Genomic DNA, 23,002 nt, shown 5'->3' on the forward strand with positions numbered 1-23,002 from the left:
GTCAATTAGCAATTTTTACGCTATTTAGGTGCATAGTATGGTTTTAAACCATAATTAACACCTAAGACTTATTACCTACTGAATTTTTAAACAAATTTTAATATTATTACAGTAGGTATAAGTCGTGAACTCATACTTCCAAAAAATGCCATAAAAGCATATGTGAAATGACCAAAATACCCTTTCGGGACATAGTTTGGCCATAAATGGTAAACCTCACATATGTATGATATCTTACTGATGTAATGAGATAAAATAAATATTTTTACTGATTAGAAAGGACCAGAACTTCAGTTTGTTATAAAATCTCTTTTATAAGTATTAAAATTACCAAAATGCCCTTATGGGACTTAAATTGGTTTTAAATACTTTTTGGGCATATATGTTGATATCCTACTGATGTATTGACATATTCTAAGCATAATAACATATGGAACTTGTATATGATTCATTTGGTTACCTGTTACGCATTTTACGCGTTCGGATCGGTTTATGTAACTAGTTTACGTATGTTTGCCGAAACAGGTTTAACCTTATCGTTTTTGTCTCAAAATCCGGAATGTGTTTAGTTTACCCATATTATACAAGTATCTAAACTTGTTGGGTCTAAATAACATTCTATTCCGGTCATCGCTTAATCTAGCGTGTCGTACCGCGTTAAGATACTTTAAGCTAGCCGGTTTAAGTCTACGACTTAAATAAAGACCGTTAGCATTCTGAATTGGTTATATATTACCATCACTCCAGACTAGAGCCACCCGGTAAAAGCTACCTGCATTTAGATAGATTGGATACAACTGAGTTATTTTGCTGTGAATCAAGTATTAGCTCAGGTAAATACTTTTAACTTATTTTCCCTTATACGGGCTTGGGATACGGTAAATTAATACCGCTTGGTCGGGTGTAGATCAATCAAATGCCGGATTGTGGCTAGTAAATCCACAAAACCTGTTTTGATACTGTTCTGTTGATGACTTAAACATTGGGGGTTAACGACCGTGTCCTGGATATATCCTTGGCTCATTCATTTGTAAATGGCCACAATAAATGCGCAGGGTGTAGGCATACACCGAAAAGATGCCAATAATAAATTATTACCCACAAGTTGGGGATAACTCCGTTATGGGTTTAAAAAGTGGTGTGTCGTTTAATCATGTCTCAGTCTCTGAACTGGGCCCCAGATGTACGGTAAACATGTAATTCAGTATACAAGATTATCTTTAAATAATTGCCCCAAGTTATGAAAGGTTTTGTGCCTTGTGCACTTAAATCAATTTCATAAACTCTTTTCAAAATGAGTCGGTTAAATTGTATTTACCAGTGAAAACTGACGTATTTTCAAAAGGCTAAGTGGCAGGTACTACTCGTAATAGGCTGGGAGTTGCTCGGTGTCGAAAAAGAGGATCTTGCAAATCCTTAAAGATGCCATAAAGTCTGCTAAGCTTCATTTTAAACATTCTGAAATGATCCTCCTATGGATTTGATATTACAGACTCGTCTTTAATAAATATTTTGATATTTTCAGACATTGAGTTTGTAATAATATTTTTATATTCCTAGACTTCCGTTGTGCTATTCTGTGTATGTTTGACTATGATGATATCAACTACGTCACGATACTCCCCACCGGGCCCACCGGTGATATGTGGAATTATCGGGGTGTGACAATGATGAAAGAAGAATCTGAATTGGAACAATCTGCAAGTACTGCTCAGCCAGTCATGAATAGGCCTGCATCAGCAAATACCTCATCTAATAAAAATCTCCCAAGAAACCCACCAGGCTCAAAAGTACTAAAGTGGAAATCTGATAAACAGACCCACGTACTGACTGTGTTCAAGTCTAGTGGAGAAGTGAGGAAATTAACAAGGGAACAAGCTCTTGGCCAGAGTTTTGAAGATTTGTAGGATCTCCTTGATCTTCCACTTAGCAGGGATGAAGATGATACAGATGCCTTAACCTTTGAATTACAACTCAAAGGGAAAATAAAGGAACTGCTGATGAGGCAATAAAGATCTACAATAATCGAGAGTTTTGGCATTATCTGTTCCAGGGGGAGATTGTTGGGATTGAACCCTGCCAAAGGAACAGATAATAAAAGCCAAAACTGGATCAGAGCAGTGGATCCAGAATAAGCAGATGTTTGCATGCAAGTCTCTCCCCTTGAAAGTGGTTTCAACATCTGCTGACCTCCTATCTGCTGATCATGCAAACTGCTGACCTACAACTGCTGATCAAGTCAAAGACTGTTGATGAACTAAAGCTCTGCTACTCAATCTACTGCCTTGTTTCAAGCACTGCTGATCATGACAAGTACTGCTGGGTTCACAGCAGTGGAAGGATGCAGCAGCTGTTTATGTTTACTTTATGTAATGAATTGCAACATCAGTAGTTAGTATACCATTGTTTGTATAGGTCAGATGTTAAGAGTTTGTTAGGAGGTTAGATGTCACTTTCATGGTGACGTCAGCTTAGATGCTCAGTGGTTTGCTAGTGCCTATAAATAGAACAGTGCTCTGTATTGTTCTGTTTAGCTCTTTCACCGTCTTCTTCCTGCACGAACAAATACTGAGCTCGGGCTGAGGGGGAGTTTGCAAAGCATACATGCAATTGTAATCAAAGTTTGAAATGAATTTAAGCATTTGATTCTTTGTTGAAAATGTATGTTTGAAAGCATTACTTCTGTTTGATTGTGAAAAGTTTGCTTCCATTTATTTTCCGCTGCACAACTCATTCATCAATTCATCTTAATTCAAACACAAATCACAATCAATCCAAACTCAGATCCTAACAAATAGTTTTTGAGCTTGAAGATTGTTGTTGATATGGTTGTTGAGCAACCTGATGATAAATTGCTTTTCGATGATAGTCGTTGTTTCCAAACGGATCTTATCTTCCGGTTGCTTCTCTGTTTATGCATTCTCGTTTAAAATGTCCTTTTTCTCGGCAGCGAAAACAAGTAACCTTTGATTTGTCAAACCCTAACTGAGATGTAGCAGCATCACGAAGATCATCTCTACCGGTGATTTGTTTGAATTTCTCTGCTCTTCTTAACACACTCGCTAAACACCACTTGATGTCCATCAACTCAAGTTCTTCAGAATCAATCTGATCATAATCCTCTTTGGTGAGCATCTGATTCCCGATTCTTCCAGCAACTAAACTTTCATATGATTCTGTTGGTGCATATGTCTATTGACTTCATCTTAGATCATGTCGGTAGCTTGTATAGGGGTCTAAATCTAAATTTATGTTATTTTGATGTAATTCCGCTTGAAATGACACATGGTCATTTCAAGGGAAATCAGAATTAATGTGATTCCGCTTGAAATGACACATGGTCATTTAAAGGGAAATTAGAATTAATGTGATTCCGCTCGAAATGACATGTGTCATTTCAAGCGAAATCAATAGCCTATATATAGGTTTGTATGTTTCTCATTTGGCACGGAATCAGAAAGTTGTAGCCGAACTGCTGCCGGATTTCCAAGTGAATTTTTAATGAGAAACAAGTGTTAAAGTGATATTCTTCTGTTTTCTACTCATTTCTCTCTGATTCAACACTGTTTGTTTGTTTCCGCCACTCAAACAATGGTATATTGACTTTGATTGACTCACTAGATCATCAAATCGGTCCTACAATTGGTATCAGAGCCGAGTCCTACTCCCCAAATTAATGAGCTTGAGAAGAAATTGAAAGGTTTTGTGACCACTGCAGCAATGATTGATCAATTATGTCCAAAACCGATCAATTCAGATTGTGATGAGAAAACTGATGATGAAAATGAAAAAAATGAGAAAAAGAAAATCTTTTTGAAATTAAAAGAAAAATTTCAAGAAACTGTTCTGCAATCAACTGAAAAGGGTGAATGCTTTATGCAAAAACCTTTGAAGAAGAAAGTGGAACAGAAACAAAAAGTTAAAAATTCATAAAATGTTCAAAACAAATATAAAAGCTCATCAGTTCAATCATCCAATCGTGATAAAAAACCACAAAAATTGAAAAATCAAAACTCACAGAAAATTGGTAATGAGTGGTGTAGGTTTGACCACAGTGCTTCAAAGCCAAATCCAGCTTTCAGGAGGAGTGCTGATTACCACAAAGCCAGACAATGTTATGATCTGAGCGTTTGGTGTGAAAGTGGTGAATGGTACGATAACAGAGTGTGTTACACTTGTGGTGTTCAAGGACACATTGTTGTTAACTGCCAGAATCAGTGGTTTGAGATGAGGAGATGCTATAACTGCCAAATCAAAGGACATATTGCCAGAGATTGCCCAATGAGATCAAATGAAAGATCGAGGGCTGCATCTCAGAAAAGGGTGATGGAATCAGTCAAAGTCAAAGAAAAGCCCAAGGAACTGAAAGTTTCAGAACAGAAAGTGAAAGAACAGAAAGTGAAGCTTTCACAAGGGCAAAAAGACAGACTGAGAAAGAAAAGGAAGAAAGCATGAGAGTATCTCGAAAGGATTTTGTCCTCGGATACAACAAGAAAATCAGAGAAGAGTTCTGATAAATTGTCTTGCTCTCCAAAGAATGACAAATCAAGCAAAACGAATTCATCAGATGCAAATCTGAGGACAGAACGGAGTGTGAAGAAAGGAAAAATTCCTGGTGATGAATTTGTTTTTTTTCTGAAACAAAAGAGCCAGTTGTTGGCAATGATCTTGACTCATCAAAGTCAAAGGAGCCATGTTCAGGTAATGAATCTGGTTTGTCAAAACCAGAGGAGCCATTGGTTGAGGTAAAAAGTGGTGATTTCGGTTTGACAATGAATGATGAAAATTTTCCATCATTGTCAAAAGGAATTTCAAAAGCACCCAAGGACCGTCAGGCTTGGGTGAAACTGTTTAAATAAAAAAACCTGACTTGCCGGAACTCCCAGGTTGGTAATTGGGGAGTAGGACTCGGCATCTTTCTTGAGAAACTCACTTCTTAATTAAGGACATTAAGTTGTACTTGATTCATCTTTCCTACAAGTGGTAATTTGAAGAACAAAGTGATGAAGTAATCCCCTAACCTACAAATGGTTTGTAATTTCAACAAAACTAATTTTCCGGAAAAACCATTTTGATTAAAACAAACTTATGTATTTTGAAATCATAATGGGAAAATAGTTTGTTGTCAGGGGGAGTTCTGATTGTTTATGCCAAGTGGATGGCGAATTGAAGCGATTAGATATCATGTTGTCACTTTATCTGTATAGTTTGTTTTCAAATTTTATCGGAAAATCAAAATTGAAACATATTTGGATTTTAGGGGGAGAAATTTTTTTAAAAAAAAAAATTAGAAAATTTGAAAATGTCAAAATCATTGGAAAAATCAAAAATGAGTTTTGTTGAGACAAGAGGAAATGATAGTAAATCAGTGGACTATCACAGCATGCTAAAGAAATGAAATGTCAAATGTGATAAACGGTCTCACTAAAGATGTGACGATAGGCTCAGCTAGACTAGTAGAAGTGCGATAACGATACAAACTTAAATGAAAAAACCTAGTTCTAGTGGGAAACGCGGTTGAAAGCATAGTACTTAGTTTTGTCCTTCTTGATTGTGTACCTACTTAGTAATCGCTGAATGCAAAGAGCATAAAAACTGGTTAAATTAGTGAATTTTCACAAATTTGCTGAAAAATCACTGTGATTGTGTATTTCTTTTGCAAAGATTTAAACTTGTTTTATTTCTTTATTTTGTTTAAGCATTGGACATCCTCTGCGTATACGTGAGTATCGAACTGGATGTTATTGCCTAAACGTTTTGCTTTATTTTCTTTGGTGTTTCGTTTAAGCTTTGGATCACCTCTGCGTATACGGGAGTATCGACCTGGTGGTTAAAGCCTAAACAACTTCAACTTGTTTTTATTTCTTATTTTGTTTAAACATTGGACTTTCTCTGCGTATCGAAAGATCGACCTGATTGTTAATGTTTAAACATTCTGCTTTGTTTTCGCACATATCACAGTTGATGAAAGTTTAAAAGCATTACTTGAGTTAGTGTATTGCATGATGAGGGGATATGCTGAGATCGTGGGGTCCATAAGAATTTAGTGCAAAATTAATATACCTTAACGTATCGGTAAGCATTTTCGAAAGTTTTTAGATTGAGCTTAAGAGGACAAATATATCGTCAATCAACATGAATCGTTTAGAACTTAATATGTTTAAAGCTTAACGGTGCTAGTGATTTGTCTCAACAACTGATATGATCCTCTTACGCAAACTCACAAAAATATGTATGTGTATAGTTTATTTCCCAAAATCCAAAAAGATTTTAGTGTGTTTTAGCATAAAATTTTGAAAATAAAAATCAAAAAGATTTTAATTCATTTTATTTTCGACAACTGATGTTGAAAAGCTAATTTTCAAAATTCTAAGTGCTAAACATGATGAATGACAGTGGGTTGGGAGAGTTTGTTAAAACGAGAAATGTTTTTGAAATGTCTAAATGGCTCATTAATTTGAATCCAATTTTAATCATTTTAAATTCAAGTTGTAAACATAAAGTCAAATCTTACTGTTGGTTAGAGTGTATGCAGGTATACAGCTAGTGAATTCCAGACTGCGATCCCAGCTTGTCGAAAGGGGGAGTATGTAGACGTAAAAGCCAGGTTCCTGATCTTGTTGCTACGGAAAGCCAAGAAATGGTCCTAAATCTGTGAAAGCTGCTAATGCTGAGAAGATAGAGAGTGCTATATCAGATTGCGATCTCGGAACAACTTAAGGGGGAGTCTGTTAGCAAAGGGGAGATTGAAGAGTGAAAAAGCCAGACTCAGAGTCTGAAGAATAGCTGATGATGGTGATTGAAGAGAAAGAGAGAGTAGACTGATCAAGACTGAAGTTCTGATGTACTAAAGTCTCGTACTGAAGACTCCGTCAACATCCAAGGGGGAGACTGTTGGTGCATATGTCTGTTGACTTTGTCTTAGATCATGTCGGTAGCTTGTATAGGGGTCTAAATGTAAATTTATGTTATTTTGATGTAATTCCGCTTGAAATGACACATGGTCATTTCAAGGGAAATCAGAATTAATGTGATTCCACTTGAAATGACACATGGTCATTTCAAGGGAAATCAGAATTAATGTAATTCCGCTTGAAATGACACATGGTCATTTCAAGGGAAATCAGAATTAATGTGATTCCGCTCGAAATGACATGTGTCATTTCAAGCGAAATCAGTAGCCTATATATAGGTTTGTATGTTTCTCATTTGGCACGGAATCAGAAAGTTGTAGCCGAACTGCTGCCGGATTTCCAAGTGAATTTTTAATGAGAAACAAGTGTTAAAGTGATATTCTTCTGTTTTCTACTCATTTCTCTCTGATTCAACACTGTTTGTTTGTTTCCGCCACTCAAACAGTGGTATATTGACTTTGAGTGACTCACTAGATCGTCAAATCGGTCCTACAGATTCTAACATAGTAACAAGAGATGCCATGTGTTGTTTAGTAGCTTCTGGAGAGAAATTTTGACCACTTTGAATGTTGATTGTCACATTACATTGCAAATTCTTTGAATTCTGTTGTTGAGGACTTGGTGTTGAAAAATTTGGATCAAAACTTGAATATGACGAAGAATATCCACTACTCTGAGTTGTAGTGCTAACATTTGATCCGGAAGTACCATCAGCACTGAAAGCAGTCTGAATCTTCGGGCTCGGAGTAATCTCAAACTTGCTTCATCTGTAGTATAAACTAACATCTTGTTGAGCACTCGGATTATTCATGATAGCAGTTTTCTGAACATCTAATTCATGTTCTTCAAGCTTCTGAATGAACTTACACAAATTCATACTTTCAGATTTTCTCATATGCTTTAAAATCAACAGATATGTTCCCCATTTATCTTGTGGTAACGCATCAGAAAGCTTATCAACCCATTCATCATCTTCCTTTTTGATGTCCAATCTTTTCATTTCCTGAACAAGATGACAATATCTATCGATAGTCTTCTTAGTCGTTTCACATTTCCAAGCTGTAAACATATCAAAAGATTTCTTTAATAATGCACGTTTATTTTTTATCTATCAGCACTTCCCTTAAACTTCTGAATCAACGGTAACCAAATTGATCTAGCAGTTTCCTCATGTTGAAGTAAAACAAAAATATCTTCTTTCACCGCTTGTTGGAGAATGCTAATCATCATTTTTTCACTGGTGTATTTTAATTTCTCAATCGCTGAATATTCACTTAAAGGTTTTTCATTCCCACGGTCATCTGTCGGTTTAACATAATCTTTGTCTAATGAAACCCATGCATCAAACTTATAAGCTTGCACCCAGTTTTCAAAACGGTTTTGCCACCCTTTAAAATCCTCAATGTACATAAGCTTCGGAGGCTTTTGAAATATTCCTGTTTCATTGTTTATTTCAATTGTTTTGGCAGCTGTAACTGGAGCAGCTGGAGTAGTAGCAAACGCGTTATAAAACTCTTCTTCCATGTTTCGGTTCACAAGTTCACAAGGTTCACGTGGATTGACGATTCAAGCGAACTAGACACCCTTGAAGCGAAATGGACTTTTGATGCAAAATGGACTTTGGTGCGGATTGACTTTTGGTGCGAAATGAACTTTTGATGCGAAATGGACTTTGGTGCGGATTGACTTTTGGTGCGAAATGAACTTTTGGTGCGAAATGGAGCTATGGGTCAATTCGTACGAAATGGAAGTCTAATGGACCATTTCGTGCGAAATGGAAGTTCTTTTCAAGCGAAATGACACTTTGATGCGAATTGGAGGTCTGTTTCACACGAAATGGGCTATCTCAAGCGAAATGGAAATTCATTCCGTGCGAAATGGTGCTGATGTCATCCAATCGGCCAGAATTTTGTCAAATTGATCACGATTTAGGTCAATTTTAGGTCTAATTCTTTCAAGGATTGATTAAAACTGTGTTTCGCACGTTATATGTGAAAATCAATTCATTTTAACCATGAAATCTCCGTTAATTTTGAAAAATGTGAAGTAGAATGAGTAGAAGTCAGAAATTTTGGAGAAAACAAGCTGAAATCGGTATGAACTCTTCCTCCTGAGCTCTGATACCACTTGTAGGATCGTTTGCACGACCAAACGAGTCGTTCAGAAGAGTTCTAATCAATACGAGAGGCGGAAACAAACGTATCGACTTTAAATCAGCTTGATATACACTCTAATTGTCTTGTTTATTGCTATAACAAACGTTTTACAGCCTGGAGACACTTCGGCAACACCTTGGTAGCGGAATCAGAAAACCTTACAAATGAAAGAATAAGCTCAACTATATATAGGGAATGCATTTCGCATGGAATGACTATGGACCATTTCGTGCGAAATGGTCAATTGTCATTTCGTACGAACTGGAGGTGGTTTTGATTTTAGCGCTCCCCTATATATATATATATATATATATATATATATATATATATATATATATATATATATATATATATATATATATATATATATATATATATATATATATATATAGGGTCAGGATTTAGAGAGAACAGTGAAAATGTGAGAACAGTGAGAACAATTTTGGTGGTGACATGTGGCATTGATGTTAAATTACACTAAGGGGTAATATTGTCAAAAAAAACCCACTCACGTGAACTACTGGGTGTTCAAATAAAACGCCATAACAAAAAAAACTATTTTTTTGAGCTATAATTTACAACAGCTCAAAAAAACCATTTTTTGAGCCATATAGCTCAAAAAACGCATAAACTCCCAGTTAAAATCTCATGCCAAAGAAAACTATTTTTTTGAGCTATAATTTAGAACAGCTAAAAAAACATTTTTTAACCCTTATAGCTCCCATTAAAACGCCATAACAAAAAAAAACTATTTTTTGAGCTATAATTTACAACAGCTCAAAAAAAACATTTTTTGAGCCATATACCTCAAAAAACGCCATAAGCTCCGGTTAAAACGCCACGACAAAAAAAACTATTTTTTGAGCTATAATTTACAATAGCTCAAAAAACCATTTTTTTTGAGCCAGCTCCCATTAAAACGCCATAAAAAAAAAGCTATTGCTCTGAGCTATAATTTACAACAGCTAAAAAAAACCATTTTTTTGAGCCATATTGCTCAAAAAAACACCATACCAAACTATTTTTTTGAGCTATAATTTACACCAGCTCAAAAAACCATTTTTTTGAGCCAGCTCCCATTAAAACGCCATAAAAAAAAGCTATTGCTCTGAGCTATAATTTACAACAGCTAAAAAAACCATTTTTTTTTAGCCATATTGCTCAAAAAACGCCATACCAAACCATTTTTTTTTAGCCATATTGCTCAAAAAACGCCATACCAAAAACCGAATTATTAAATTTGCTAGTTTGTTATCATGTTTAACAAAATGAAATATAATAACTAGGTTAGTAAACCTAGTTGGATGTCTAGCAAATTAGGTAAAGCAATGAAATTTAAAGCCAATTATGATGGTGTCATAAACTTAAGAGACCATAGTTGTAAAAAGGAGAACTTGATTTTATAAAAACAAAAATTAGACACAACACATACATATGTGTGTGTGTGTGTGTGTGTGTGTGTGTGTGTGTGTGTGTGCGATGTGAAGAGCAGGAGAGAAAGGGGGAGAACAAAACCCTAACAACACAAAATCAGTCAAATTGGAAAGGAATTTGAGGGCTAAACGAATGCATGAACTAAGCACTATGATCCCCTAAGTGTTCCTAACATCAAGTAAGTTAAATTATGTGTTTTAATGATAGTTGATGAAGTGGGTTTTAGTCAATCCGTGAAATCTTATGAAATTGAACATGTATATATGTTAGATTCACCATATAGAAGGTGTCTTATGCTTGAATTTGAATGTATTGAAGATTTGAGGAGAAACCCACTTGTTCAAGTAGCATGGTAATCTTGTAGTTGTATAAGTTAAGTAATTTTGATGAATGAATGATTATGTACTAATGTATCGTTAGCTAATCATGTTGTAGGATGTATGAATCATGTGAAATTGGTTGAATGATTGAGTTTTTGTAGTTTACTAATGGGTTATGCATAAAACTCATGTACATGATGCTTAAAATGTTGTACGCCCATCAAGTGTTTGACAAAATGCCTCACTGATAAGCCATGTAGTTTTGAATAGATTGGGAAGTGATGTGATGCATAAGGATAACATAATATACATAAATTGTGAAACATGGTATGAAGTAGGAATGATGTGTGAATGTAATTGTTATGTAAATAAACGGCGCAATCTAAAATGAGATTGGATTATATATAGGATTAAGGTTAGAAGGTAAATTTTGTATGCAAGAACTTATGTGTTATGTACTAGCTAATTTACGTGTCATGTACGCTAGTAATGAAGTATGATGATACATATCCTATATGTGCACTAATAAACTAATGAAAGTCAAATATTGTATGACTTGATAGCCGAACGAATGAATGTATGTAAGCTAACCGTGTTACGAATGTGATGACATGTACGGATAGGAGTCATGTCAACAAGAGCACAAACGAGGAAGTGCCACGGGTCGAAGGTAAACATGGAAGCTATGTGCAAATTCGGACGCACGAGGTAAGTAAACTCCTGGACTCCCTCTCTAGTAGTAAAAGAGATTAATTGTATGATAATTGTTAGAAGTTATGTTGAAATGCGTTATTGATGATGATATCAAGTATGTAGTATTAAGTAAGTGATTTCCGAATCACTTCTTAGTTTATTTAAGCAAAGTTATGTGCTAGTTACTTAAGCATGATAATCGAAGCCTATTAAGATTTGGTTATTTAGAAGCAAAGGTTTTCGCTATGTAGACCAACGGGTCAAAATAAGGAAGTTTTACTAATGAAGTTCAATTACGTATAATTGATTGAAATGAATGAAATTAATGCATACCGGGAATCGGGTTCATAAACCCCATGTATGGAACTCCGGATAGTGTAAACCCTTTTATTGTTATAATGTTCATGTGAGTTTTGAGTATAAACAAGTGAGTTGTTTGGTAACAACATGAACGGGTCAAATAACTAGTAAATGAATATTAAGTCGAAAGCATATAAGTTAAGAATTTCCTTAATCCGTGTGTTGGATTTCAAGTTCACATGATAGAATGTTAATTTACAATCATGTAGGAAGAAATGTGACGCAAAACGGATGAAAAATGAGAGAGTTATGTCCGTTTCGGTAAGAATTAATGGCTAGGGAAAAGTGCAGAGCTAACACGGCCGGGTGGTGAGCTGACACGGCCGGGTGAAGGTTCTGTCAAAAATATTATTTATGTGATTTATGCATCGTAGGCTTCGGTATATTATCCATGGACTACGGTGGGCCTCCCAAACATGATTTCGAGTGTTCCCTTGACGATTATAAGTTGTAAACCCAAGTCTAAGCCTCATGTAATTTATATAAGAGTATGATAGATGTATGTAATGAAGTTGGACATGTATTACATGTAAATGATATACAAGAATGCGTACGGAACACGTAGGTATGAATACATGATTGTAGGTATGATTGAATGTATATTAGGTATGTAGATGTGTATGATTGTAAGTATGTATGTGTGCAAGTATGTGCGAATGCATGATTTGGATGCATTTGAGAAATAACGCTACTAACAATGCCCTTGAGTTTGGGATGTAATGCAGGAATGAGAATGTCGGATTCTTATGAAGTTGAAGCCGAACTCGGAACAAGAGACTTAGAGAGAATAGTCGAATGAATCGAAGCTATATTGTCGAATATTATACGAAAGTTAATTGTGTAAGAATAGTGTTGTATGAGGTTGTCAATGACTAATGATTACGTTGTATGTGATGTTCACAGGTACCATACGGATTTCTTCTTCTTCTACTAACGAAGATGAGCGGACGAAGATCGAGTCAAGAGCAAGGATTGTATGGGAAGAATCGGTCACATAGTTTAACAAATGTAGGTCCGAAGTATTAATATAATGGAACGTGGTAAATACTTTTTAATGAGTGTATGACATTTGGTATTCGAACTTTCCTGTAAGTACTATGTCTATTAAAGAACGAAATTTTGGGTTCATATTTTCCGCTGTGTTGTATTTTTAAGTTATTACAAGTTAGTCTTACAGGGAATTGTTCATAATACGAATGGGTCATGCCCGATTTTTTGTTAAATTATAGTATGATAATATCACATTTAGGAAGGTGAAACCTTGGGCGTTTCAAGTTGGTATCAGAGCCCTGGTTTGAGGGAAATCAAGTAGAAGGAGGTGAATACTTGAACTCAAACCTGTGTTCTCTTGTGACAAGGAACCCGTACAATACAAGACTCGATCAAGGCCTAAAGTTAAAAGCGAATGTAAGTATGTATTAAATTATGTATTTGAAGGAAACTAATAGTATGTTATGTGATGGGTAAGCGCAATTGCTTGGAAGGGATGACCTGTGAAGGTGGTCTAGGACCGCACCAATGGCATGTAATAAGACATATTGACCCAGGTACGTAAATTTAGCATATGGGTGCATGTAATGGTAAAATTTATCAAATGAAGGAAAAATTTTAATGAAATATAGTAATAAGATGGAAACGAAGTTATGAAAATGTTACACGTGCCGAAACCTAATTCTTCGGGCATAAGGTGACGGTTACACGAAGACACGAAACTAGTATGTGGATTGTGTACCTGGCCAGTACACAAGAAACATATGATGTTCGTGAGACCGTGATAATTGTTGCAGGTGTGTCTGTTAGAATTAGGTAGTAGGTAGACGTGAGGGTGAAGAGAAAGGTAAGACATTCATGGCTTTGAAAGTATGAATGATATGTTAGAATCCGCGAGACGGATTCGAAACATGAAAGGAATGAAAGTATAAATGATATGATAGAATCCGCGAGACGGATTCGAAACATGAAAGGAATGAAAGTATGAATGATATGATAGAATCCGCGAGACGGATTCGAAACATAGAAAGGAACGATTAAAATTAAAAATTTGATAAATAAATAAACGTCCGAATGTATAAGTGATTATAGACTAAGCAAGTACATATTCTTTAAAAAAACGGATATTATCTAAGTTATGTCTTAAACATATATATATATATATATATATATATATATATATATTCCTATACAAATATGATTGTATGCAAAAATGGTTAAAGGGACGAATGAGTCGTGCTGGTCAAATGGTAATCGCCATTTAAACCATTTACTTAATGTTTATTTTGACAAGTTTTATGCTTATAGATAAGTGTAATGAATGGGCATGTATTGTCACAATTGGAAAGAAATAACCATTGTAAGTTATGGATAGCGAGTCAAAAGGTTTTGATTCGTGCAAGGTATGTACAAAGGTTATGTTTTCTTTTAAGAAGGGGCTTTTAGCTCGATTAGAGAAAGATACGCCAGAAATGGGTAGTTGGTAGACATATGGTCAGAATGTATTTTACAATTGGATTCTGAACAGTTAAACAAAGCAACTGATAGTTATCAAGCAAGTAATAGTAAAATTAGCATGAAGTATCTAATTTACTATGTAGGTAAAACCGAAGTAAGCTATTGTCGTAGTAAGAAACCTTAGTTGAAAGAAATAAGCTGTGAGCAAGTTACATGAAAGGTATATTACTAAATGACTCTTGTGGGTCAAAATGAATGACGGGCTACGACCCGAACAATAACTTAAGTATGGACGGGAAGGGTAAGTTTTGCAAGAAGAACGGAAAGGATGTATTAAAGTACTTGTATGTAAGCATGAATGGAAAGAAATACAATCGTGTACTTCATTACATCCATGATAATTAAGAAACGTCAGTTTGACCTTGGAAAGTCAACTGTAATGGGTCGGTGAAATAGTTAACAAAACAAAAGAATTGTGGGTGTTTAAAACACTAAACAGAATAAATTGGAAAGAATGTAATAATGATAAGTACCAATGGACAATGCTAACTTTGATGCTAGGCTTGTTGGCCATGTTCATTATGTTACTTAATGTTCATTATGTTACTAGAATGTCATCATGTTACAGAAATGTTCATTATGTTAATAGAATGTTCATTATGTTAATAGAATGTTCATTATGTTACTGAATGTCCATTATGTTACTAGAATGTTCATCATGTTACAGAAATGTTCATTATGATTAATAGAATGTCCATTATGTTACTGAATGTTCATTATGTTACTAGAATGTTCATCATGTTACAGGAATGTTCATTACGTTAATAGAATGTTCATTATGTTACTGAATATTCATTATGTTACTAGAATATTCATCATGTTACAGGAATGTTCATTATGTTAATAGAATGTTCATTATGTTACTGAATGTTCATTATGTTACTAGAATGTTCATCATGTTACAGGAATGTTCATTACGTTAATAGAATGTTCATTATGTTATTAAATGTTCATTATGTTACTAGAATGTCATCATGTTACAGAAATGTTCATTATGTTAATAGAATGTTCATTATGTTAATAGAATGTTCATTATGTTACTGAATGTTCATTATCTTACTAGAATGTTCATCATGTTACAGGAATGTTCATTATGTTAATAGAATGTTCATTATGTTAATAGAATGTTCATTATTTTACTGAATGTTCATTATGTTACTAGAATGTTCATCATGTTACATAAATGTTCATTATGTTAATAGAATGTTCATTATGTTAATAGAATGTTCATTATGTTACTGAATGTTCATTATGTTACTAGAATGTTCATCATGTTACAGGAATGTTCATTATGTTAATAGAATGTTCATTATGTTAATAGAGTGTTCATTATGTTACTGAATGTTCATTATGTTACTAGAATGTTCATCATGTTACAGGAATGTTCATTATGTTAATAGAATGTTCATTATGTTACTGAATGTTCATTATGTTACTAGAATGTTCATCATGTTACAGAAATGTTCATTATGTTAATAGAATGTTCATTATGTTAATAGAATGTTCATTATGTTACTGAATGTTCATTATGTTACTAGAATGTTCATCTTGTTACAGAAATGTTCATTATGTTAATAGAATGTTCATTATGTTACTAGAATGTTCATCATGTTACAGGAATGTTCATTATGTTAATAGAATGTTCATTATGTTACTGAATGTTCATTATGTTAGTAGAATGTTCATCATGTTACTGAATGTTCATTATGTTACTAGAATGTTCATCATGTTACAGAAATGTTCATTATGTTAATAGAATGTTCATTATTTTACTGAATGTTCATTATGTTACTAGAATGTTCATCATGTTACAGAAATGTTCATTATGTTAATAGAATGTTCATTATGTTACTAAATACACATTATGTTACTAAATGTCCATCATGATCTAAAAGATACAACATGATCATCGGAAACGTCGTGTTTCCAAAGGAAGAATAAGGATGCACTAATCGAATGTATTTTTATGCGTTAGAAAAAGAATGAGAGTTATGTGTTACTAATTTGATTACAAAATGTAGATTAATGATTGATCCTCATGACAAGTACGGATAATGAGATATAAAAATGATAGTTATGTTAGAATGTTGATACTTGGATGTTTACGGTAATGCGTACTATCATACGCTCACTTCACATAGGGACATGAAGGAACCTAGAAAGGATGTTAGTTTCAAATTATGGATTATGGGATGTGTCACAAATGTCAATTCCTCACAACATACTTATGTAAGTCGTCCAGAAAGGGGTAGCGGCGCAGCTTGTTGCCCGTTTACCAACTATCTCGATGTAAATTCATAATACAAGAAAGCAACATATATATATGTATAGGAAAGAGAAAGGTTTCGGGGACGAAACCTTCATTAAGGAGGGTAGACTTGTAACACCCCAAAAACCCATTAAGGAGGGTAGACTTGTAACACCCCAAAAACCGAATTATTAAATTTGCTAGTTTGTTATCATGTTTAACAAAATGAGATATAATAACTAGGTTACTAAACCTAGTTGGATGTCTAGCAAATTAGGTAAAGCAATGAAATTTAAAGCCAATTATGATGGTGTCATAAACTTAAGGGACCATAGTTGTAAAAAGGAGAACTTGATTTTATAAAAACAAAAATTAGACACAACACACACATATGTGTGTATGTGTGTGTGTGCGCGCGACGTGAAGAGCAGGAGAGAAAGGGGGAGAACCAAACCCTAACAACACAAAATCAGTCAAATTGGAAAGGAATTTGAGGGCTAAACGAATGCATGAACTAAGCACTATGATCCCCTAAGTGTTCCTAACATCAAGTAAGTTAAATTATGTGTTTTAATGATAGTTGATGAAGTGGGTTTTAGTCAATCCGTGAAATCTTATGAAATTGAACATGTATATATGTTAGATTCACCATAAAGAAGGTGTCTTATGCTTGAATTTGAATGTATTGAAGATTTGAGGAGAAACCCACTTGTTCAAGTAGCATGGTAATCTTGTAGTTGTATAAGTTAAGTAATTTTGATGAATGAATGATTATGTACTAATGTATCGTTAGCTAATCATGTTGTAGGATGTATGAATCATGTGAAATTGGTTGAATGATTGAGTTTTTGTCGTTTACTAATGGGTTATGCATAAAACTCATGTACATGATGCTTAAAATGTTGTACGCCCATCAAGTGTTTGACAAAATGCCTCAATGATAAGCCATGTAGTTTTGAATAGATTGGGAAGTGATGTGATGCATAAGGATAACATAATATACATAAATTGTGAAACATGGTATGAAGTAGGAATGATGCGTGAATGTAATTGTTATGTAAATAAACGGCGCAATCTAAAATGAGATTGGATTATATATAGGATTAAGGTTAGAAGGTAAATTTTGTATGCAAGAACTTATGTGTTATGTACTAGCTAATTTACGTGTCATGTACGCTAGTAATGAAGTATGATGATACATATCCTATATGTGCACTAATAAACTAATGAAAGTCAAATATTGTATGACTTGATAGCCGAACGAATGAATGTATGTAAGCTAACCGTGTTACGAATGTGGTGACATGTGAGGATAGGAGTCATGTCAACAAGAGCACAAACGAGGAAGTGCCACGGGTTGAAGGTAAACATGGAAGCTATGTGCAAATTCGGACGCATGAGGTAAGTAAACTCCTAGACTCCCTCTCTAGTAGTAAAAGAGATTAATTGTATGATAATTGTTAGAAGTTATGTTGAAATGCGTTATTGATGATGATATCAAGTAAGTGGTATTAAGTAAGTGATTTCCGAATCACTTCTTAGTTTATTTAAGCAAAGTTATGTGCTAGTTACTTAAGCATGATAATCGAAGCCTATTAAGATTTGGTTATTTAGAAGCAAAGGTTTTCGCTATGTAGACCAACGGGTCAAAATAAGGAAGTTTTACTAATGAAGTTCAATTACGTATAATTGATTGAAATGAATGAAATTAATGCATACCGGGAATCGGGTTCATAAACCCCATGTATGGAACTCCGGATAGTGTAAACCCTTTTATAGTTATAATGTTCATGTGAGTTTTGAGTATAAACAAGTGAGTTGTTTGGTAACAACATGAACGGGTCAAATAACTAGTAAATGAATATTAAGTCGAAAGCATATAAGTTAAGAATTTCCTTAATCCGTGTGTTGGATTTCAAGTTCACATGATAGAATGTTAATTTACAATCATGTAGCAAGAAACGTGACGCAAAACGGATGAAAAATGAGAGAGTTATGTCCGTTTCGGTAAGAATTAATGGCTAGGGAAAAGTGCAGAGCTGACACGGCCGGGTGGTGAGCTGACACGGCCGGGTGAAGGTTCTGTCAAAAATATTATTCATGTGATTTATGCATCGTAGGCTTCGGTATATTATCCGTGGACTACGGTGGGCCTCCCAAACATGATTTCGAGTGTTCCCTTGACGATTATAAGTTGTAAACCCAAGTCTAAGCCTCATGTAATTTATATAAGAGTATGATAGATGTATGTAATGAAGTTGGACATGTATTACATGTAAATGATATATAAGAATGCGTACGGAACACGTAGGTATGAATACATGATTGTAGGTATGATTGAATGTATATTAGGTATGTAGATGTGTATGATTGTAAGTATGTATGTGTGCAAGTATGTGCGAATGCATGATTTGGATGCATTTGAGAAATAACGTTACTAACAATGCCCTTGAGTTTGGGATGTAATGCAGGAATGAGAATGTCGGATTCTTATGAAGTTGAAGCCGAACTCGGAACAAGAGACTTAGAGAGAATAGTCGAATGAATCGAAGCTATATTGTCGAATATTATACGAAAGTTAATTGTGTAAAAATAGTGTTGTATGAGGTTGTCAATGACTAATGATTAAGTTGTATGTGATGTTCACAGGTACCATACGGATTTCTTCTTCTTCTACTAACGAAGATGAGCGGACGAAGATCGAGTCAAGAGCAAGGATTGTACGAGAAGGATCGGTCACATAGTTTAACAAATGTAGGTCCGAAGTATTAATATAATGGAACGTGGTAAATACTTTTTAATGACTGTATGACATTTGGTATTCGAACTTTCCTGTAAGTACTATGTCTATTAAAGAACGAAATTTTGGGTTCATATTTTCCGCTGTGTTGTATTTTTAAGTTATTACAAGTTAGTCTTACAGGGAATTGTTCATAATACTACCTAGTATGCTACGGTTCGGTACCGGTTGGTACTGGTACGACACCGGTATTTGAGGGTAAAAACCGGTGAATAACTGTGCAGAACCGGTACCGAAAATCCACCTATTTGATAAATTTGAGACCGGTACCTATACCACACACCGATTTGGTAAATTTGAGACCGGTACCTATACCCGATACTATATACTGATCTCTTAATGATGTATTCCATTCTAAATTTAATTTAAAAAATAAATTATAAATCACTATTCATTCACTTTATTTTTTATTATATATAGATTGCTTCTTTTTAAAGCCATTTTTAATCTCGAAAGTAAGTGGTAATTTCCATAAAATTAATTTTCTAACACAATTTTAATAAAGCAATTTAATTAAAATAATTTTTTTCCCAGGGGCTCAGCCCCTTGGACCCTGCTCTCAGGGACGCTGCCCTTGAACCCTCGCCAAGGGAGCGTTGCCCATTTGGAACCCCCATTGATTAGGGGCTCCGCCCGAACACTCCGAACTATAACCACTCAAACAAGCGTACACTACCGCACCTCCTAACTTGCTTGATGTGTATTATAATTCAAATTGTTTACCAAGTCAATCTCGATTACACTAAAATATCCAACAGCACGGTGTATGGCATCCCATGGTGTGTTGTGGCAGTGGTTTATTGCCCAACTAGTATTTACGACCCGCGCTTTGCGGCGGGATTGTTAAACCGAACAAATAGCAGACGTAAAAACGTTGAACCATACACGCGCGCTCCAACGTATTAACTTGCAAAAATTAAACTGAAACATAAAAAATAGAAAAGAAAAACAAAGTTGATATAGCACCCCGTGCATTGTGATAGAGCCATTAAACTGCAAAACAAAATAAGGTAAAAACTTTATACCACTCACGCGCGTCGGGGGTGTTAACCTGTAAAATTTCGACCTAAAAGTAAAACGACGAATTTGTAAAAGATGAAAAGTGAACAAAGTTGAAAATAAAAAAGTACTGGATAAAAAAAAGTTAGTGACAAAATTAAAAAAGACAAAAAGGTATAGGTCAGAAAATGTAAAATGTTGAATTACACCTCTTAGTTACAAACCAAAAATTGGTAAAAACAGGAATATATGAACTAATGATTCGATGGACCAATAAACAAAAAAGAAAAATGAATTGTACATTAGTTAGTTGTACACATTGCTATTATAACTTATACAAAATTAAATAGCAGTTTCAACTCACAAAAGTTTTTTTTTTTTTTGTGAAATTATAGAGGGAAAATTCACTAAATTAATTTTGAAAAAAAAAAATAAACATTGATTTTTGTTATCAATGGCAAAAAAAATCCCAAATCTCAATGACGATTTTGATAAAAAAAAAGTCAGACTTTTGGATGAAAATGACAAAAAAATCCCAAAAGTGAAGGACTATATGGTACAAAAAAGTTTTTTTTAATGAAAATGACAAACATGCCCAAACCTCAGAAACAATTTTGGCAATTTACTCTAATTAAAATAATGTAAACTAAACTAAACTACGGTATGGTATGATATAGTATAGTATTGTGTAGTATAGATATTAAAATATTATCATATTTATTTCCAAGTGTTTAGTAATTTGTAGAAATTCACTAAATTCATTTAGAAAAAAATAAACATTGTTTATTGTTATCAAATCAATTTATGTAAATAATTATTATGTTAGTTAAAATAAAGTAAACTGGGATTGTTACTATATAGTATGTAACGTGTATATTATATAATATAACTAGGTTATAACCCCGTGTATTACACAAGATTGAATAAATAAATTTTATATACTAATAATAAAACAATATATCTTTAAAAACATCATTTCTTTAAAACCACGTGTATTACACGGGTTGAATAAATGTAATATTGTCTACCAAATAATAAAATAATACATCTATAAAAAACCCCATTTATTACACGGGTTGAATAAATGTAATTTTATATTCCAAATAATAAAAAAAAAAATTACATCTTTAAAAATATGTGCATTACACGGTTTGAATAAATATAATTTTCTGTACTAAATAATAAAAAAAAATATACCTCCTTAAAAAACCCCATGTATTGTACGAATTTAATAAATCTAATTTTATATATCAAATAATAAAAAGTGATATCTTAAAAAACCTCATGTATTGCATGGGTCGAGTAAATGTAATTTTGTATAGTGAAAATAAAAATAGTTAATATATTAATATGAAGTTTGGTTTTCGTGATAAAAATAGATTATTCTGTTGTTGCAAAATTTATTGACGAAGTCTCAATAAATTTGACTCTTTATTTAAAACTACGTAAATGTATAAATGATAAATAATATTAGTTAATTTTATTTTAAGTTTCGTAAAATCTATTTGATACCAAACTAAACAAAACGTTCAAATATAATTAATTCAAATAAATAGTATTATAAAGAGTAAATTACGATTTTGGCCCCTGAGGTTATATCACTTTTACCATTTTGACTCAAAAAAGAATCTTTTAACATCTGAGCCCCCAACGTTTTTTTCTAACCCTTTTGGCCCCTAAAAGTAAATGGATGAGGTTAGTGTTAGGGGCTAAAAGGGTTAGAAAAAAAACGTTGGGTGCTCAGATGTTAAAAATTTTCTTTTTAGGCTAAAAGGGTAAAAGTGATATAACCATAGGGGTCAAAATCGTAATTTACTCTATTATAAATGAGAAGGAGATTAAACTAAATAATAATTATCCTTAAGATATTAAACTAATAATATTTAGTAGGAGGGTTATCTATAATATAAGATATTAAATTAAATAATATTTATTAGCAGTGTTATCTATAATTAATTAGAAGAGATTAAATTAAAATAATAATTATCTATAAGGGATCGCCTAATATGATGACAAGTGTCCCGAAAGTGATTTCTTTTATTATATAGTATAGATAGATATATGATATTAATATATATTATAATATTTATTTTAAATTAGAAAAATTAAGTAGGGATAAATAGGAGATATAGATGAAATTATTTATTTAAGTAAAGATAAGAATTAATGATTAAAGATTAATGATAAACAATAAAACATAATTAAAAAATTTAAGATTGAAGGAGAAAATGACACATGCCATTAATTGTAGTTTTTTATTATAGATTAGATTAGATTAGTTACACATAGTCTAATTATAGGAGTTCATCCTATCTTGAAAAACTTGTGATTCGAAAGCAAATTTAGGGCAATGTGAGTACATTGAGGTTTCTTAAGAAAGTATACACCATAAATACATATATGTGATCGGTGTGTCGTATATCTCAATATCACAATTTTGAGTAATTTACCATGTCTACTAAAAGTAGCATGTACCAAATATGTGCAAAACAATCTCATATGCACGATGGTTATCTTGTTGCGTATCAAATTATTATCAAGTGTGAAGAGAGAAGCCTTGAGAACTTAAC

The 23,002-nt window shown here is 33.5% G+C and overlaps 2 long non-coding RNA genes across 2 annotated transcripts; both read left to right on the plus strand.

Annotated features, from left to right (window-relative positions):
• Positions 1–10,560: 10,560 nt before the first annotated feature.
• Positions 10,561–13,010, plus strand: LOC110903539. The gene is made up of 3 exons (XR_002572042.2): positions 10,561–10,682; positions 11,448–11,532; positions 12,781–13,010. It is a non-coding gene; the product is annotated as an uncharacterized LOC110903539 (long non-coding RNA).
• A 4,033-nt stretch (positions 13,011–17,043) lies between these two features.
• Positions 17,044–19,550, plus strand: LOC110903538. The gene is made up of 3 exons (XR_002572040.2): positions 17,044–17,184; positions 17,950–18,034; positions 19,283–19,550. It is a non-coding gene; the product is annotated as an uncharacterized LOC110903538 (long non-coding RNA).
• The last annotated feature ends 3,452 nt before the right edge of the window (positions 19,551–23,002 follow it).

Source organism: Helianthus annuus, chromosome 7 (genome assembly GCF_002127325.2).
Source record: "Helianthus annuus cultivar XRQ/B chromosome 7, HanXRQr2.0-SUNRISE, whole genome shotgun sequence".
Lineage (NCBI taxonomy): Eukaryota > Viridiplantae > Streptophyta > Magnoliopsida > Asterales > Asteraceae > Helianthus > Helianthus annuus.